The sequence below is a fragment of the Mytilus galloprovincialis genome, chromosome 10, assembly GCF_965363235.1.
Source record: "Mytilus galloprovincialis chromosome 10, xbMytGall1.hap1.1, whole genome shotgun sequence".
NCBI classification, from domain to species: domain Eukaryota; kingdom Metazoa; phylum Mollusca; class Bivalvia; order Mytilida; family Mytilidae; genus Mytilus; species Mytilus galloprovincialis.
In genome coordinates, this window is record NC_134847.1 from 3,646,609 (window position 1) to 3,663,482 (window position 16,874).

At 33.5% G+C, this 16,874-nt stretch overlaps 1 long non-coding RNA gene across 1 annotated transcript; it reads right to left on the reverse strand.

The window, feature by feature from the left end:
* Positions 1–4,433: 4,433 nt before the first annotated feature.
* Positions 4,434–16,564, reverse strand: LOC143048939 (uncharacterized). The gene is made up of 3 exons (XR_012969948.1): positions 16,508–16,564; positions 15,988–16,035; positions 4,434–4,704 (listed from the first exon to the last, which is right to left on the reverse strand). It is a non-coding gene; the product is annotated as an uncharacterized LOC143048939 (long non-coding RNA).
* Between the last annotated feature and the right edge of the window lie 310 nt (positions 16,565–16,874).

The following is a 16,874-nucleotide window of genomic DNA, read 5'->3' on the forward strand; positions in this document are numbered from 1 at the left end:
TCCAATCTACATTTTCAACTATTACTTTAAATATACTTAAGCTAGACTTATTTTCGTCGTCGTCAAATCTTTCATCTAAATCATCTATAACTTCCATGAAATCGAAAAGATTATGATCCACTTTATCCAGCAAACACTTAACTGTATCTGTGTTCCTTGTTTCACAAGCTTCATTCATGACACTGTTCATATCTAAAAGGGTGTGATTTACTTTGTCAAGTATACACTCAACCATTTCTGTGCTCTTTGATATACATGCTTTACTCATGGCACTTTTCATATCTAAAAGTGTGTGATCTACTTTGTCAAGTATATACTTCACTATCTCTACGTCTCCTTCCAATAAGGCTTCATTTAATACTATATTCATATGTAGGAGTGAATGATCCACATTATCAAGTATCCAATTTAATATTTGTAAGTGACCATTTTTAAAGACTTGATACACCACTGTCCTCATTATTATACTTGTAAGGGCTATACTATCAAACAGTAATTTTATCATGTCAAGGTTACCTTTTTCGCAAGCTGTAGAGATGGCTGTATTTATATCTGGTAATGTATGATCAACATTCTCCCATATCCAACTGACCATATCGTAATAATTTGTATCACAAGATGTAATGACGGGTGTGTTCATATATCGCTGGTTTGTAATCGGACTGCGTAATATGCTCTCTAGAATGTCAATTCGATGAAGCGTTACAGCTCTATTTACACATGCCTTCATATCAAATAATGCATGATCTAAATTTTCTATCATATACTTGACTATTTCCGGGTGATTACATCTCCAGGCTTCTTTAAAAGCTTTTTTTATATCTAAAACACTGTGGTCAACATTTTCTAACACACACTTAACCACACCAAGATGACCAATACGACTGGCTTCTATGGTGTTGGTCTTCATATCTACCAGTATTGGGTCAACAAGTTCCAATATCGACTTTAACATTTCATGTTTACCTAACCAACAAACTCTGTTCGTTACTGTCTTCATATCAAACAAATTGTGATTTACAGTCTCTAACAAGGATTTTGCTATACTGTAACTATTCGTATTAGTGAAGGTAAACAATATGACCTCTTGAATATCTAAAAGTTCAGGATCCACGTTTAGAATCATCCACTGGACAGTTTCTGAATGATTAAGATTTATGGCGCTTATAATCGTCGTTTTCACATTTACTAATGGTCTAGGAAAAACCTTGTAGAGCATCCACTTAACAGTATTCAAAAATCCGTGCATACACATTTCATTCATTGCAATCATCTTAGCATCAACATTCTCCAATATCCATATCACTATATTCACATAGCCGATTTGTAATGAATTTATGACCGCTGCTTTCATATCAATCAATGCTCTATCAACATGATGTAGTATCCACATAACAATAGTCGTTTTTTCTTTTATTAGTGAACTAGTAATAATTGCATTAAAGTTCGTTTTAATGCTATTGTAATTTTGATACAGCCAAGCTAACAGATCTGTTCTGTTTTGTTCTATGACTTCATCAATGTAGAGTCTCAAAGTATATTCGTTTTTCAATAGATATGTAATTATTTCTATTTCCCAAGTATTGCTATTCAGTATTGGTGTATTTAAAGGAAGGTATATGTTCAGAAGCCCAAGATCGATATGTTGTCTAAACCAGTTTAGAATGTCTAGTTTGTTTCCTTTTAAAGCCCTGTTGACAGCACTCAGTGCATTTATTTTTTCTTTATTTGCACTATTCCAAAATATTTCCACTATCCCCAGAAGTCCTTGTTCACTGGCGTCGTCAACAACTTCCTCAGTGTTAAACGACTGGATATCAACATTGATTAACAACAATTTCATGACATCTTCCAATCCATATATTATAGTTTGTTTAGCAATTTTACTGAGCTCGAATAATTTATGATCAATGGTTTTGAGAAGAAACTTCATTACAACTACATTTTGCCCATTATGATTCTTCCATTCTTCCTTGACACAATTCAGAAATGCACTCGTGAAATTTAGGAGTTTATGATCAATATGGTTTATTATTATTTCAACGATTTGTAGTCTTCGGTATTTGCATGAGTCATCGAAAATGTGCGTAACGTTTAGCAAACTAGTATCAATGTTTTTTAACAACCAGGTAACGAATTTGAAATTCATTCTCTTACATGCATCTAGCAATATCAATGGCACATGAATTTGGTTAATATATCCGTTTTTAATAAATAACTGCAAAACGTTCTCTTTGTGAAAAATGTCATCTGAAATTGATTCTGCAACAGCTACACGAAAATTAAAGGCAGTTTTGGAAATACAGTCTAAGAACAAGTTTATTGTTCTGAGACTTTTTAAATCTTCATGCCGGGTTAAAGTTTTGTTGGAATCAATATGCGTTAATAAAACCTTGACAAAATTTGTGCAGAAATCAGACAAACACCAAGAAGCATTGCTTTGTAAGGCCTCAAATACATTCTTTATAGTGTCGTTCAAACTAATGTCTTTTTCGGCAATATAAAGTATTAAAGACGTAACATTTTCAAAATCTGATTTTCTGCACGCTTCTGTCATTAAAGCAGTAACTTCAAATGTTTGCATGGTGGATTTTTCCAGCAATTCTTTTGCAATTGTATGCCAGCTATATTGGTATGCGGCAATCAATATGGACTTGAAATCATAAGCCTTGTATGCTTCTTCTTTCAGGAAACTAGAGACAACAGTTTCCCAGCCTTTTCTGCAAGCCTCTTTCATTAGAACCTGGCAGTTAAACAATTTGTACTGGAAAGTTTTAATAAACCAATCAACGACTTCCAATAACCCTTTATTGCCAGACGTTTGGACAGCTTCTGTCATGTTAAAATGCATTGGATCAACAGAGGTAAAAAACCATTTTATCATTTTTGTTCTATCGTTAATCAATACAGAATATTGAATGTTTGAACAAAAAAAAGTCCCACTAAGTATGTTCAACAAAACACGCAACTTTTCTCTATCAGTTTCGAGAATAGCTTCTACAATATTTATCTTTTGTGAATAATGCTGCAAAACACACGAGGCTACAGACTGATTTTGTTTATCAACTAAATCTTGGAAACATCTGTTAATATCAAAACGTATTTCAAGTTCATCTATTGTTTTTAAAAAGGGTTCAATTGTGTCAGTTGTTTTCTTATCACATGAATACAGAAACGCAGCAATTATTGTTCTTTTACAGGCATCTCCCACATTAGATCTCGTTTCTGATCTCAAAGAACACTTCATACCATCCATAATGATTTTAACATTTTCCCATGTCCAACCTTTTAAAGTTGTATACCAAAGTATGGCAGCTGTAAGACAAAAGGCTACCTCTTCACTCTTACCTTCGTATGTTATTAATGTAGTAATGTCTAAATTTGAAGATTCAGTAAAGTTTTCGCCAAGTTGTTGAACAAAGTCACCATCAATATATGTCATCAAATCACTATCGCACAATACTTTGATAAACATAGAAGGCATGTGACTAAACTGATCACGAAATATTATGAAAAGACGCCTTGCTAAGTCGCCATACAATTCTTTTGGCACAATCATTCTAATTTCTTCTTTTGCAGCATGATAATTGCAAAGTTTTACAATTTCGCGGATCATTTCAAAATCGATCGTTGTCAATACTAATTTTGGATCTACCTTGTAGTAAGACAACAAAATACTTTCGAATATAGTTTGATGTTGAAACTGGAAAACCGACATTTCTGCATTATATGTAAGATAACCACCTGTCATTTCCTCTGCTGCATCTACTATCTCGGTCTTTTTAATAAATCTGTCTCGGTTATAACAAGATTTAAGGATACTAGCTACTAAACTTTCGTCAACATCGTTTATCTTAAGTGTGTTGCTTGAAAGCAAAGTGTAAACTAGTGTAATGTAGGAGATTCTGGCTTTACTGTTATATTCACCATTTCTTCTTAGGCAATCAATTTCATGATTTAAAGATCTAGATGGGTGTTTGAAAAATCTAATTCCTAACTTTGTTAAAGCTCTATTTGTAGTAAACATATAACACGATTCAGGAAATCCTAAATAGGTCTCTATATTCACAATATTTATCAGTGTGGCCTCGTTTATTTTTACAGGATTTGTTTTATCTAAAATCGATTCGTCACGGTAATTTTCATTTTCCCAAGCATTTACTATTTTGATGTTATTTGTTAAGCAATAATTATTAAGAAGTTTTTTTTTTTCATCAACAGTCATTTTGAATTTATTTGAATCTAAGTCTATTTCCTCAAACCCTTTAAATATTCTATGGGATGAAAACAAATACAGATACTGTAAAGACTTTTTAACTTCACTTCGTATTGTAAAAATTATCTTAACAGTTCCATCATCGATATAAGATTGTAAAACATCTAATACAGACTTATCACTATCTTCACTATATTTGCAATTAGTCTTACCAAAAACGTCTTCTAACAGAAGTATCATTTTACTATCTTTGTTTAATATCTGTTCAACTAAATGTAGATCCGATACCTTTACCACATCGTATTCGGGATACTTTTCCCCAAGCTGTCGTAGTAGGTCTAATCCATTTTTACTCTTTCCTATTCCTGGTTTGCCAGTGATTAAGAAAACATCTTTGTCAGCATGAATTTCAATAAATTTTCGAATTGCTTGCATTTCCAGAAATGTTTTCTCTCTAATATGTTGTTCAATTTCCTTTCGTGTATGATCTAGGAAGATAGACGAGACATACATTTACACACATCGTGATTTTTTGTTAAAAGCATATGAGCCAGTCCATGCGAAAAATCTACGAAATTCTAAAAAGTGGGCATAATAATTGGTAGTAGACTTGTGATTTATAAAACACATTTACCTTTCTCATATCCTAAAGCTGTGAGCTATACGCACCTGCAAGTGCTGACCCCCCTTAGTTTATCAAGATTTTTAATGGTTTATTTCATATATTTCAATCATTTTTAATGTACAGTTTATATGGCTTGATTTGCCACGTGTTAATGTTATCTCCGGTAGCAGTGGGGATAAGGCTCTCGCTTACGGTGCTGAAATCAATGCTATTAAAGCGGGTAACGGTTCGAATTCCGTGCAACGACGGTTGATTTAATATAATATTAAATAACTTAACTTAACTTCAATTTCAATTTCTAAAACACAAGATGACATAATTTTTGTATTTTCCCTCATGTTTACATGTTGTCGTACTTTCTTTAAAACTGTAGAACTGATGAAAATTATTGACTTTTTGTCTCTATAGTGTCATTAATCTTTAAGTTTCTGGTCAGTATAGCATTAGTCTGGAGAACAAATGATTTTACACTTGCTCAAATACCAAAAAATTAGATATGTCTTCGTCTTTTTCTGTTTTAATTGACAAAGTCGGGATAGAATTGACATTTTTATGAAAGTTTAAATTAATGTATTTTTTTCTCCAACAAAATCGTTTTTCAAAAACATTATAACAAACTTTGATAACGTGTCCTGTAAAGTTTATCAAAAGGACTCTTTGAACCTTTACATTTTAGCAATGAAAATATATGATCAACATTTGTTTAAATTTTTTTTTCATATTTCAAACATCATTGTTACAATTTAATCACTATTGGATATCATATATAAATATATAAAGATCCAGATTAGTTTATTTTGTATTATCAAATTTGTTTCTTTAAATTTCAAGTGTCTACTTAAAATGTTTAAGGAATGACTGTAATGTTTTTTCTGTCTAGGAAAAAATAACATAAAAAATGTGGTGCACACTGAATAACGCGCTTAGCGGGTTGTTTAAAAGTGTGCACCACATTTTTTATGTTGTTTTTTTTTTGGGGGGGGGGGATGTATGCCTAGCTTGATTAAGCAAATAGCTATCGACAATTCAATTACAAATCAAGCATATATTCAAATGATACTTTATTAAGAAAAATGAAATTTGAGTTTACAAACTACAATCCTGCCGGAATGCTATGTGTAATTGTGAAAAATCATCCTCTACCGGTGAGGTAAAACAGATGTTAATCAATCTACTGTGATAGTGTAAATTGACTTCTTACAATTTACACAAATATTTCTCATCCTAAATTTAACGACAGATTGAAAGATTTGGTTCAATCAATTTCAAGAGAAAAGATGACTAATGCAGATAAACAATTATCACTTTGGTTCAAACAGTTTCTGAGAAATCAGGATATATTCAATTTGGCACGCCATACGCGCATGTTCTTTATACAAGAAATTTATAATAACAACCATCTGATCAGATTTTAACATATAAATATGATGGTTTGAAATAAGTTCATCATAGATACCAGGATTGAAATTTTATATCTACACCAGACGCGCGTTTCGTCTACAAAAGACTCATCAGTGACGCTCGAATCAAAAAATGTTAAAAAAAAGTCTAAATGAAGTACGAAGTTGAAGAGCTTTGAGGACCAAAAATTCCTAAAAGATTTGCCACATTCAGCGAAGGTAATATATTCCTGAGATAAAAAAGCCTAAATATTTCAAAAAATCAAAATTTTGATTACAGATAATTTATAATTATGAACATATCAATGATAACTCCAAGTCAACACAGAAGTGCTGACTCCTGGGCTGGTGATACTCTCGGGGAAATAAATCTCCACCAGCAGTGGCATCGACCCAGTGGCTATAAAATAGAATCATCATAGATACCAGAATTGCCTTAGGGATTTTAATCAAGGGACAAATTGGCTCTTAACAATAACTTGCGTGAAAGGGATGACATGAGGCTAAGATTTAATGTAATGTTAGAACAACAAATTTACAAGTTCTATTGAATAAATTGGCATTGTTTTTAATTGTATATTTTTAATGTAAACATGTAGAAAAAATTAATGAATTAAATATAAATAGATTAATTTACATGCTATACTTATTATTAACATATTTTGAGGAATGTTTAATTATGGTATATGTTTTTCATTATGATAAATTAGCAAGCGCATACTAAATGAAAGGGAAAATGCAAGTTCCATAAGAAGAGCCAAAAATGTTTTAAATTGTCATGCAATTTTTTAAATGTAACTCAAAGTAATTCATAATTACATGGAAAAAATGCAATGTAGTGCATTACTTTCAATTACATGTAATTGCTCAATTACACATTACATTGGATTACTTTCAAAATTGTAATTAATTACAGCTAATTACAATTACATTTTTAATTAACCCAGGTCTGTGAAGTACTTGATAAATTGCCTGCTCATATTGGTGATTTCGAATCTGCTCAAAAGTTTTGATTGTTCTACCGTATATACCACTCTGCCTCATAATCTTATTTACAAAAACACACACCTGATTAAATTGGCATTTGAAAAGTCGGAATGCGGATATATATGTAGGACTCTAAAGTGCGATGGGGACGCTAAAGTACGATGGTCACGCTAAAGTGCGATGGTATACGCTAAAGTGCGATACCTCCATACGCTAAAGTCCGATGGTCCGCGAAAGTATAGACTTAAGAATTGTACTTGGATTATGACGTTAACAGTTGTTTATATAAATCAAAAATGAATATGCCGGAAGATAAATTAAGAATATTTGATCGGCAACTGTTAAACCAAATGTCCATGACTTAATTTCAGACTTAATCGTGCTTCGTCGGCTGAAGCAACTGTGTTTATTTATTTCGGATGCTGGAAGAAGAACGCGTGTCCTGCAGTCGACCATTTTACTATATAGATACAAAATATAGTTACGCATAGGTATCGTGTATCCTGCTTCTATTGGTAGAAAACGGTCCCCGTTAAAATAAAATCGATTTTATTGAAAAGAAACGTCAGTAAAATAAAGGTTCGTGCTTTTAAGCGTAAATTATAAATAGTCGGCTAAAAACATAGTTTGTACAGTGTAGGATAATATAACATGTATTTTTCACGGAAAATGAGAAAGCTCGACAAATATCGCTTTTTCTCGCATTTTAAATTAAAGCCTAACGCCTTATTAAAATGTTACTTATTCCGACAATGTGGTGGTTCTTCTGAATTTAGAAACGATCACGTAAGCCTACCGGTAAATCATAAAGTCATCACATATGTTATACTTTAACATACCGGATTTGTTACAACACGAGCAACACGACGGGTGCCACATGTGGTGCAAGATCTGCTTAACCTTCCGGAGCACCTGAGATTACCCCCAGTTTTTGATGGGGTTCGTGTTGCTTTTTCTTTAGTATTCTATGTTGTGTCATGTGTACTATTGTTTGTCTGTTTGTCTTTTTAATTTTTAGCTATGGCGTTGTCAGTTTATTTTCGATTTATAAGTTTGACTGTCCCTCTGGTATCTTTCTTCCTTCTTTTAGCATAATAGGTTTTGCAAAAAGACTTTCTTTTTTTATCCATGTACATTTTAAGCCGTCGAACCTTATCATATTGGTCAATCGCACTTTAGCGTGATATACCATTGTACTTGAGCAAACAAACAACCATCGCACTTTAGCGTGATACGCCATCGTACTTTAGCGTAGACCATCGCACTTTAGCGTAACCATCGCACTTTAGAGTACCATCGCACTTTAGAGTCCTACATATATGTTCAAACTTATTTTAGTATTTTTAAGTAACAACAAACTAAAAAAACTATGTCAATTGAAGCTGCTTTGATACTATAACTGCCCTTGAATTTTTACTAGTTACGTTTTTGTTCGCTATGAAGATTCTTTATATCGTCCTATTATCGGAATTCACATGGGAACGAACCGTGCAACACTCATTGTGGGCCTATTTCTGTTTTGTTATAAGTTACAATGTATTACTAAAATCAGCAAAGAACCATCGACACAACATCTGTTTCAAAAATAAAATAACACTTTTAGATATCTAGATGATATATTAATTGGCTCTCAAAAATGACGACTTCTTTATGTACGCTACAGAGATTTATCCTTCCACACTAACTTTAAATAAAGCTATTACTAACAATTAACACTGCCCTTTCGGATCATGACATCCATTCCTTTAACGGGAAGATTAATACCAAAATTTATGACAAAAGAGATGATTTTTCATTTACTTTTGTTAACTATCAATTTTAAATGGTGATGTTCCATTATCAACATCGTATGATGTTTATATATCTCAACTGGTTTGCTATTGTATGTATCAACGTATTTGATTTCAACGAAAGAAATTTTTGTATAAATTATAAAAAGGGTTTGCGATATCGCAAACTAGTCAAAACATGTATAAAGTTTTATCATCGGTACAAGGACACCATACGTAAATATAAATCAACATGCAGATATCTAATACGTTCAGATATTTCACATCCAATAATTTATGGTAATATTCTTTACGAAGCACAAAATGTCGGCATTCTCCTCAAAATCTAACCAAATCTTTAAACAGACTTATTCGGAAAGAAAATAGCTACGATACTGTTGTCGGGTCATTAAGAATTGCATATTTTGGTATTTATATTGGTTTACTCCTAGGATCTTTGCATTGGAAATATGCACATTTATTCTTAAGCCAGTTGTTGGCATGATACGGGTTATGTGTTTTTCATATATTGTAAATGAAGTCTGGAGCTGGCATGTCAGTAACTGCAAGTAGTCCTTTTTTAACCTAGGTATAATTGTCATTTTACTTAGTTACTTTAGTAACCTATTCTGACATCGAACTAGGGCTTCTTTTCAACTGAGTTTTACTGTGCGTATTGATATGCGTTTCTTTATTCTACATTGGCTAGAGGTATATGGGGAGGGTATAGATCTCACAAAACATGTTTAACCCTGCCGCATTTTTGCGCATGTCCCAGGTAAGGAACCTCTAGCCTTTGTTAGTCTTGTATGTTTTTTAAATTTAGTTCTTTTATCTGTGTTAGAGTTTTATGTGACATCCATTTTCAATGAACTAGTAAACAATTTTGATAAGGGGCAAGCTGAGGACGACTTCCGGGTGCGGGATTTTCTCGCAGCGTTGAAGACCCATTGATGGACTTCGGCTGTTGTCTGCTCGTTGGTCGTGTTGTTGTCTTTTTGAAATATTCACCATTTCCATTTTCAATATTAAGGATATGTGAATTGATTGCCAATGAAATAACTATCAAACGGTGACGAAAGATGACAATATATACATCTATAAGTTACTGATCGGCATTCGCCATAAATCAACTTACATGGGCCTTGACAAGAATGCAGTTATCCGTTAGTCAAGAACAATAGGAAACTGCAAACTGAATTTCAAATGCCCGTTACACAAAAAATTATCTTATTCATCCCGCTATTGTGTTATTGACCATTGTGTTACAGTGCCAACCTCATTTTCTACCTAAGGAAATAGTTATCGAAGGTACCAGGAATTATAATTAAATACGTCAGACGCGCGTTTTGTCTACATACGACTCATCAGTGACGCTCAAATCAAAATACAGTCGACTCTCGTTATCTCGAATAGTTATCAAAGGTACAAGTATTATAATTTAGTACGCCAGATGCGCGTTTCGTCTACATAAGACTCATCAGTGACGCTCGTATAAAAATATTTATAAAGCCAAACAAGTACGAAGTTGAAGAGCATGGAGGATCCAAGGTAATCAATTCCTGGGATAAGAAAATCCTTAGTTTTTCGAAAAATTCAAAGTTTTGTAAACAGTAAATGTATGAAAATGACCACATAATTGATATTCAGGTCAACACCGAAGTGCTGACTAATGATATGGTGATACCCTCAGGGACAAAACGTCCACCAGGAGTGACATCGACCCAGTGGTGTAAATAGTTATCAAAGGTACCAGGATTATAACTTTACGCCAGACGCGCGTTTCGTCTACATAAGACTCATCCGTGACGCTCGGAGTCAGTCGTACCAGAGATTTATTTCGAGATACACGTAGTTCCACACAAACGAAAAACGGAAGTTTGCCTTTCCAAGGGACACAACTCTTCCTTATCTTGGTAAAGCTAAAATGAATCCGGATGAATATGGGAAGGGGACCTATATTCTGGTATCAGATCGATGGTCTATCATTATTTTTACTTATTTAATTGCTTCAGTTACAATTTTTCCCTATGGCCTTTATCCGAGAGAGAGTAATTTCCAATCGATCTTAGTGTTATTTAGGTCGTTGAAAGTTGACAAAATTGTTTATTCTCGAGGGATTTAAAAAAAATTAGATTTCTCTTTATTTTGTTTCATCTCACTCTTTCTCTTCAATAGAAGATACAACAAGATAAAAGACGCCGATTGAGTAGTTTTAGGTGATCATCAACGGAAGTCTTAATCCTCACTTTATACACACCCAAGCTCATTAGTGTAAATCACGATTAATTGTTTTATAAACATTTTAAATACTTTGTCATGAACATTAACAATGTATCACTTATTATTCATCAAAATTCTATAGCATGTCATAAATCAATTACAGTGGTCAGTGACCGGAAATTTAATTACACGTGTATTGTCAGATTAACTCTTCAATCCATTTAAATCCCGCAGGTCATGCTTTGACATATTTGTATTAGTTCGAGATAAATAATGATTTTCGAATACTTTTTTAACATGTAAATTTAGTTCGACTCAACCGAAATTTCGACTGATCCAATTTCGACTCATCAGGAGTCGAAATACATACATTTATATGGAACAAAGTTCGGGACCACGTGAAAACTTCGACTCATCCGAAATTTCGAGTAAACCGAGTTCGAGACAACGAGTCAAACAAGTACAAAATTGAAGAGCATTGAGGACCCAAAGTTCCAAAATGTTGTGCCAAATACGGCTATGATAATCCTTTCCTAGGATAAGAAAATCCTTGGTTTTTCGAAAAATTCAAAGTTGTGTTACAGGAAATTTATAAAAATGACCATATAAATGATATTCATGTCAACACCGACGGGCTGACTACTGGGCTGGTGATCCTTGGGAACAAAACGTCCAATAGCAACCCAGTTGTGTAAATAGTTATCAAAGGTACCAGGATTATAATTTAATACGCCAGATGCGCGAAGTTGAAGGGCATTAAGGACCAAAACTTCCAAAATATTGTGCCAAATACAGCTAAGATAATATATTCCTATGAAAAGAAAATCCTTAGTTTGTTCGAAAAATACAAAGTTTTGTAACAGAAAATTTATAAAAATGAACATATAATTGATATTCATGTCAACATCGAAGTGCTGACTACTAGGCTGGTGATACCCTCGGGGACGAAACGTCCACCAATGCCTGTTTCAAGTCAGGAATATGACAGTTGATTTCAATTCGTTTTAAGTTGTTTTAGCTTTTAATTTTGTCGATTGATAAACTTTCCGTTTAGAATTTTCCGTGCACTTCGGTTTTTTTTAATTATTTAACTTTTTTTTTAGACAATTCAATTTATAAATATTCAATTGTGGGTAAATCAATTTGTACTATTTTAAATGACATTATCGTTAAGAACTATGGAACAAACAGGGTATTCTTAGTCAATTGTTGAATGGTCAAGAAATAATGGTGACCCATAAGTGCGTTGTTTGCATTTTGAAAGTCTTTGACAACGTATTAAAATTTTGGGACAAAAGCAAAATTTGGTGACTATTTGGAACGCATCTATCTCATCGAACTAGAGATAAAGGATATTACAATTACAGTTACGTCGGTCTCATATCTTGACTTACATCTAGAAATTGACAATGAGGGTCGGTTGAAAACAAAACTTTACTACAAAAGAGATGATTTCAGCTTTCCAATTGTGAACTTTCCATTTCTAAGTAGCAACATTCCAGCAGCACCTGCATACAGGGTATATATCTCCAGATTGATACGATATTCCCGTGCTTGCATTTCCTATCATGATTTTCTTGATAGAGGGTTGCTGCTCACAATGAAGCTATCAAACCAAGAGTTCCAAATGGTGAAATCATCCCTTCGTAAATTTTACGGACGCCATCACGAGTTGGTTGACCGTTATGGAATAACCGTTTCACAAATGATATCGGATATGTTCCTTACGTCGTAACTACAATCCCTTTCCCTTTCATGAATATGACCTACCGAATTAGACTATTTTCCGGATTTGTTATCACATAAGGTAGCAATACACAGTTAGGAGTTTAGTTTCGCATTTTGGCCCCTGTGGATTTTTCAAATAGGAAAGTTATTGTGTAAAATTTTTTCATTTTAGACAGCTGAGTGCTAATTTAACCTTCAAAGATGGTTTATAAGAGCATCAAGATTATTTTTTACATGTTTTATGGGCTGTTTCTGTTTGACAATCCGTATTTTCATAGCTATACCGGCCATCGGTCCAGAAATTAATGTAATGTTTGCAAACACTTTTTTTCTACACGAAGTTTTTGACGCAATTTTACCAAAATATGAGATGAAAGACATATGATTTTCATTGGATTTGCTGAATGATATATGTACACAGTTTCAGGAAAGGTATTACTTCAAGCGATTGAAATTCTACTTTTAGCAAAATTTTGGGGAAATATGTGACATCTTTTCCCCCCTTTTGCAATATTTTATAACAAATAAATGCAGATTGTTGCCATGGATACACCCAATTTTTTTTATATTTTACCATTTTATATACTGGATATAAAATGGAGTTTTCTGATTACATACATATGCCCATATATGACACAAACTGTAAGCTTGATATTGCAAGAAAGCAATGAAAAGAGGTTGGTAAAATTTAAAAGGGCAAATTTGAATATTTTTTCCTAACTGTTTATTGCTACCTAAGCAATACGACGGGTGTCACATGTGGAGCAGGATCTGTTTACCCTTCCGGAGTACCTGAGATTGCCCCTAGTTTTTGGTAGGGTTCGTGTTGTTTATTCTTCAGTTTTCTATGTTCTGAGAGCCTAAATCCATCAATTGGAAATACAACTTTAAAATTTTGATGGATTCAGTCGAGGATTATGCCAGGCAATGGGCTAAGCGCGAGAAGGAAGACGTAGACACTCTTTCCGAATGGATTAAGGCAGTGAGGTCGTTGATACAAATCAGAATTAAGAAACTGAATGGGTCCATCAATGCCCATGCTACGTCAATCTTTAAAGACCCAAATGTTGCAAAACACCTATCCGACCTCCATGACAAATATGTTGTTGTCCCCGCAGATAAAGCCCCAAATAACATCGTTTTTGTGTGTAAAAGTCACTACATCAACTGCTTGATAAACGAATTAGGTATTGACAATTCACTTGGAAACTCAACATATACCCTCACGACACTTACCAAAGAGGAAATCCTGGATAATCATAGGTCTGTTCTATGTTCCTTTGGAATTTCAACCAAACATGAAGAACTGGATCTTCCATCACTGTATTGGATACCTAAACTACATAAGTGTCCTTACAAACAACGGTATATTGCTGGGTCTTCCAAGTGCTCCACGAAACCTCTTTTTAAATTATTAACATCTATTTTATCAGCAATCAAAGACGGGCTTCAAAGTTATTGTGAAACTGCCTATTCTAGAGGTGGCGTGAATCAGATGTGGATACTTAAAAATTCAAAAGATCTTTTAGAGTACATACAATCTAACTCTCTTTCATCTTGTAACAGTATTAAAACATTTGACTTTTCTACTCTGTACACAAGTATTCCACATTCCAAACTAAAAGACAAATTGAAAGAGTTGGTATTACTTTGCTTCATAAAAAAGAATGTCCAACGTAGATACAAGTATCTTGTCTTAGGGAGGGATAAATCCTACTTTGTAAAGAATCACTCTGATTCAAACAAAAAATTCTCTGAAACTGATATTATCAAGATGCTTGATTTCTTGATTGACAACATATTTGTTACGTTCGGAGGACGTGTTTTTCAACAGAATGTCGGCATTCCAATGGGAACAAACTGTGCCCCTCTACTCGCCGACTTGTTTCTTTATTATTATGAGGCTGACTTCATGCAGGAACTTCTTAGGAAGAAAGACAAGAAGTTAGCAATATCCTTTAACTCTACTTTCCGCTATATAGATGATGTTCTTTCACTAAACTATTCAAAATTTGGTGACTATGTGGAACGCATCTATCCAATCGAACTAGAGATAAAGGATACTACAGATACAATTAAGTCGGCTTCATATCTTGACTTACATCTAGAAATTGACAATGAGGGTCGGTTGAAAACAAAACTTTACGACAAAAGAGATGATTTCAGCTTTCCAATTGTGAACTTTCCATTTCTAAGTAGCAACATTCCAGCAGCACCTGCATACGGGGTATATATCTCCCAATTGATACGATATTCCCGTGCTTGCATTTCCTATCATGATTTTCTTGATAGAGGTTTGCTGCTCACAAGGAAGCTATTAAACCAAGAGTTCCAAATAGTGAAGTTGAAATCATCCCTTCGTAAATTTTACGGACGCCATCACGAGTTGGTTGACCGTTATGGAATAACCGTTTCACAAATGATATCGGATATGTTCCTTACGTCGTAACTACAATCCCCTTCCCTTTCATGAATATGACCTACCGAATTAGACTATTTACCGGATTTGTAATCACATAAGCAACACGACGGGTGCCACATGTGGAGCAGGATCTGCTTACCCTTCCGGAGCACCTGAGATCACCCCTAGTTTTTGGTGGGGTTCGTGTTGTTTATTCTTTAGTTTTCTATGTTGTGTCGTGTGTACTATTGTTTTTCTGTTTGTCTTTTTCATTTTTAGCCATGGAGTTGTCAGTTTGATTTAGATTTATGAGTTTGACTGTCCCTTTGGTATCGTTCGTCCCTCTTTTGTGTCATGTGTACTATTGTTTGTCTGTTTGTCTTTTTCATTTTTAGCCATGGCGTTGCCAGTTTATTTAAGATTTATGAGTTTGACTGTTCCTTTGATATCTTTCGTCCCTCTTTTCTTTGACTCTAATCATACTTAGATTTATCTAAAAGCTGCATCGTTTAAATGATTAGAGTTCCAAAGTATTGGTTTAGGATAAATGCAACCATTGTAAATTTACAATTAACCAGCAATATTGTCACACTTCGAATCGTCAGATTTTTTGAAAAATATGCTGCTGTTATACATACCCTTCAAATTCTGCGGAAATGAACATCTTGTTAGTGTTGAAATTTCATCTGAAATTACAAGTTTTTAATTGTTAGAGTGAAGCAGATTTTCTGTTTTCTTGTATTTCTGTTTGGATGTGTTTTAGTAGCATATCAGCGTTCCATTTAAAAGGTTCTGTATCACCCAAACTGGATAATTCTATCAAGTGTTGTGGCAAAGAAACTATATTAAAATGATAAGAAGTGACTGAAAAAGTTTTCTTTAGTTTACACCTCAAACATTCATAACTGGATATGATACAGAAAAATTTGCAGTGAAAGTATATATGTTTGTTCCGTTTCTCCTATCTCTTTTTCCTTTCTCTGTATATTGTTGTCTTATTCATTGGTGATAGTGTTAATTTTATTTACCTCGTTGGTATTTTGTGCTTTTATTTCGTTTTGATGCGTGAATAAAATGCATTTATTGAAAATATTGCATTATACTAGTAGTGTTCTGCTTCATAATTAAGGTATAATTATTTTTGCAACATGTACATACTATCCATTTTCTGTATCTTTACTTGTACTTCTTCTTTTTCAATACTCAGTTTTCCTTAAAACATAAATTTCACAAGTGATGTTTACAGACAATATATAAATCTACAAAAAAAAGCAGATGTATGCAGATAGCTAGTAACTATCTCAGAATAGGTTAACAGGATACGATAATTAGCTATTGTTCAAATCACATTAATCTTAAGAAAAACAATTGATTCCCATTTACTAAACATGAAGTTAGACAAGCTAAATCATTTACAATTGAAGAATGATTAATCAAAGAAACAAAACAAACAAATATTCAACGAGTAATCGTACAACACATTACTTAACGCATGGCATATCTAGTTTTAACGAGTTGATTATTT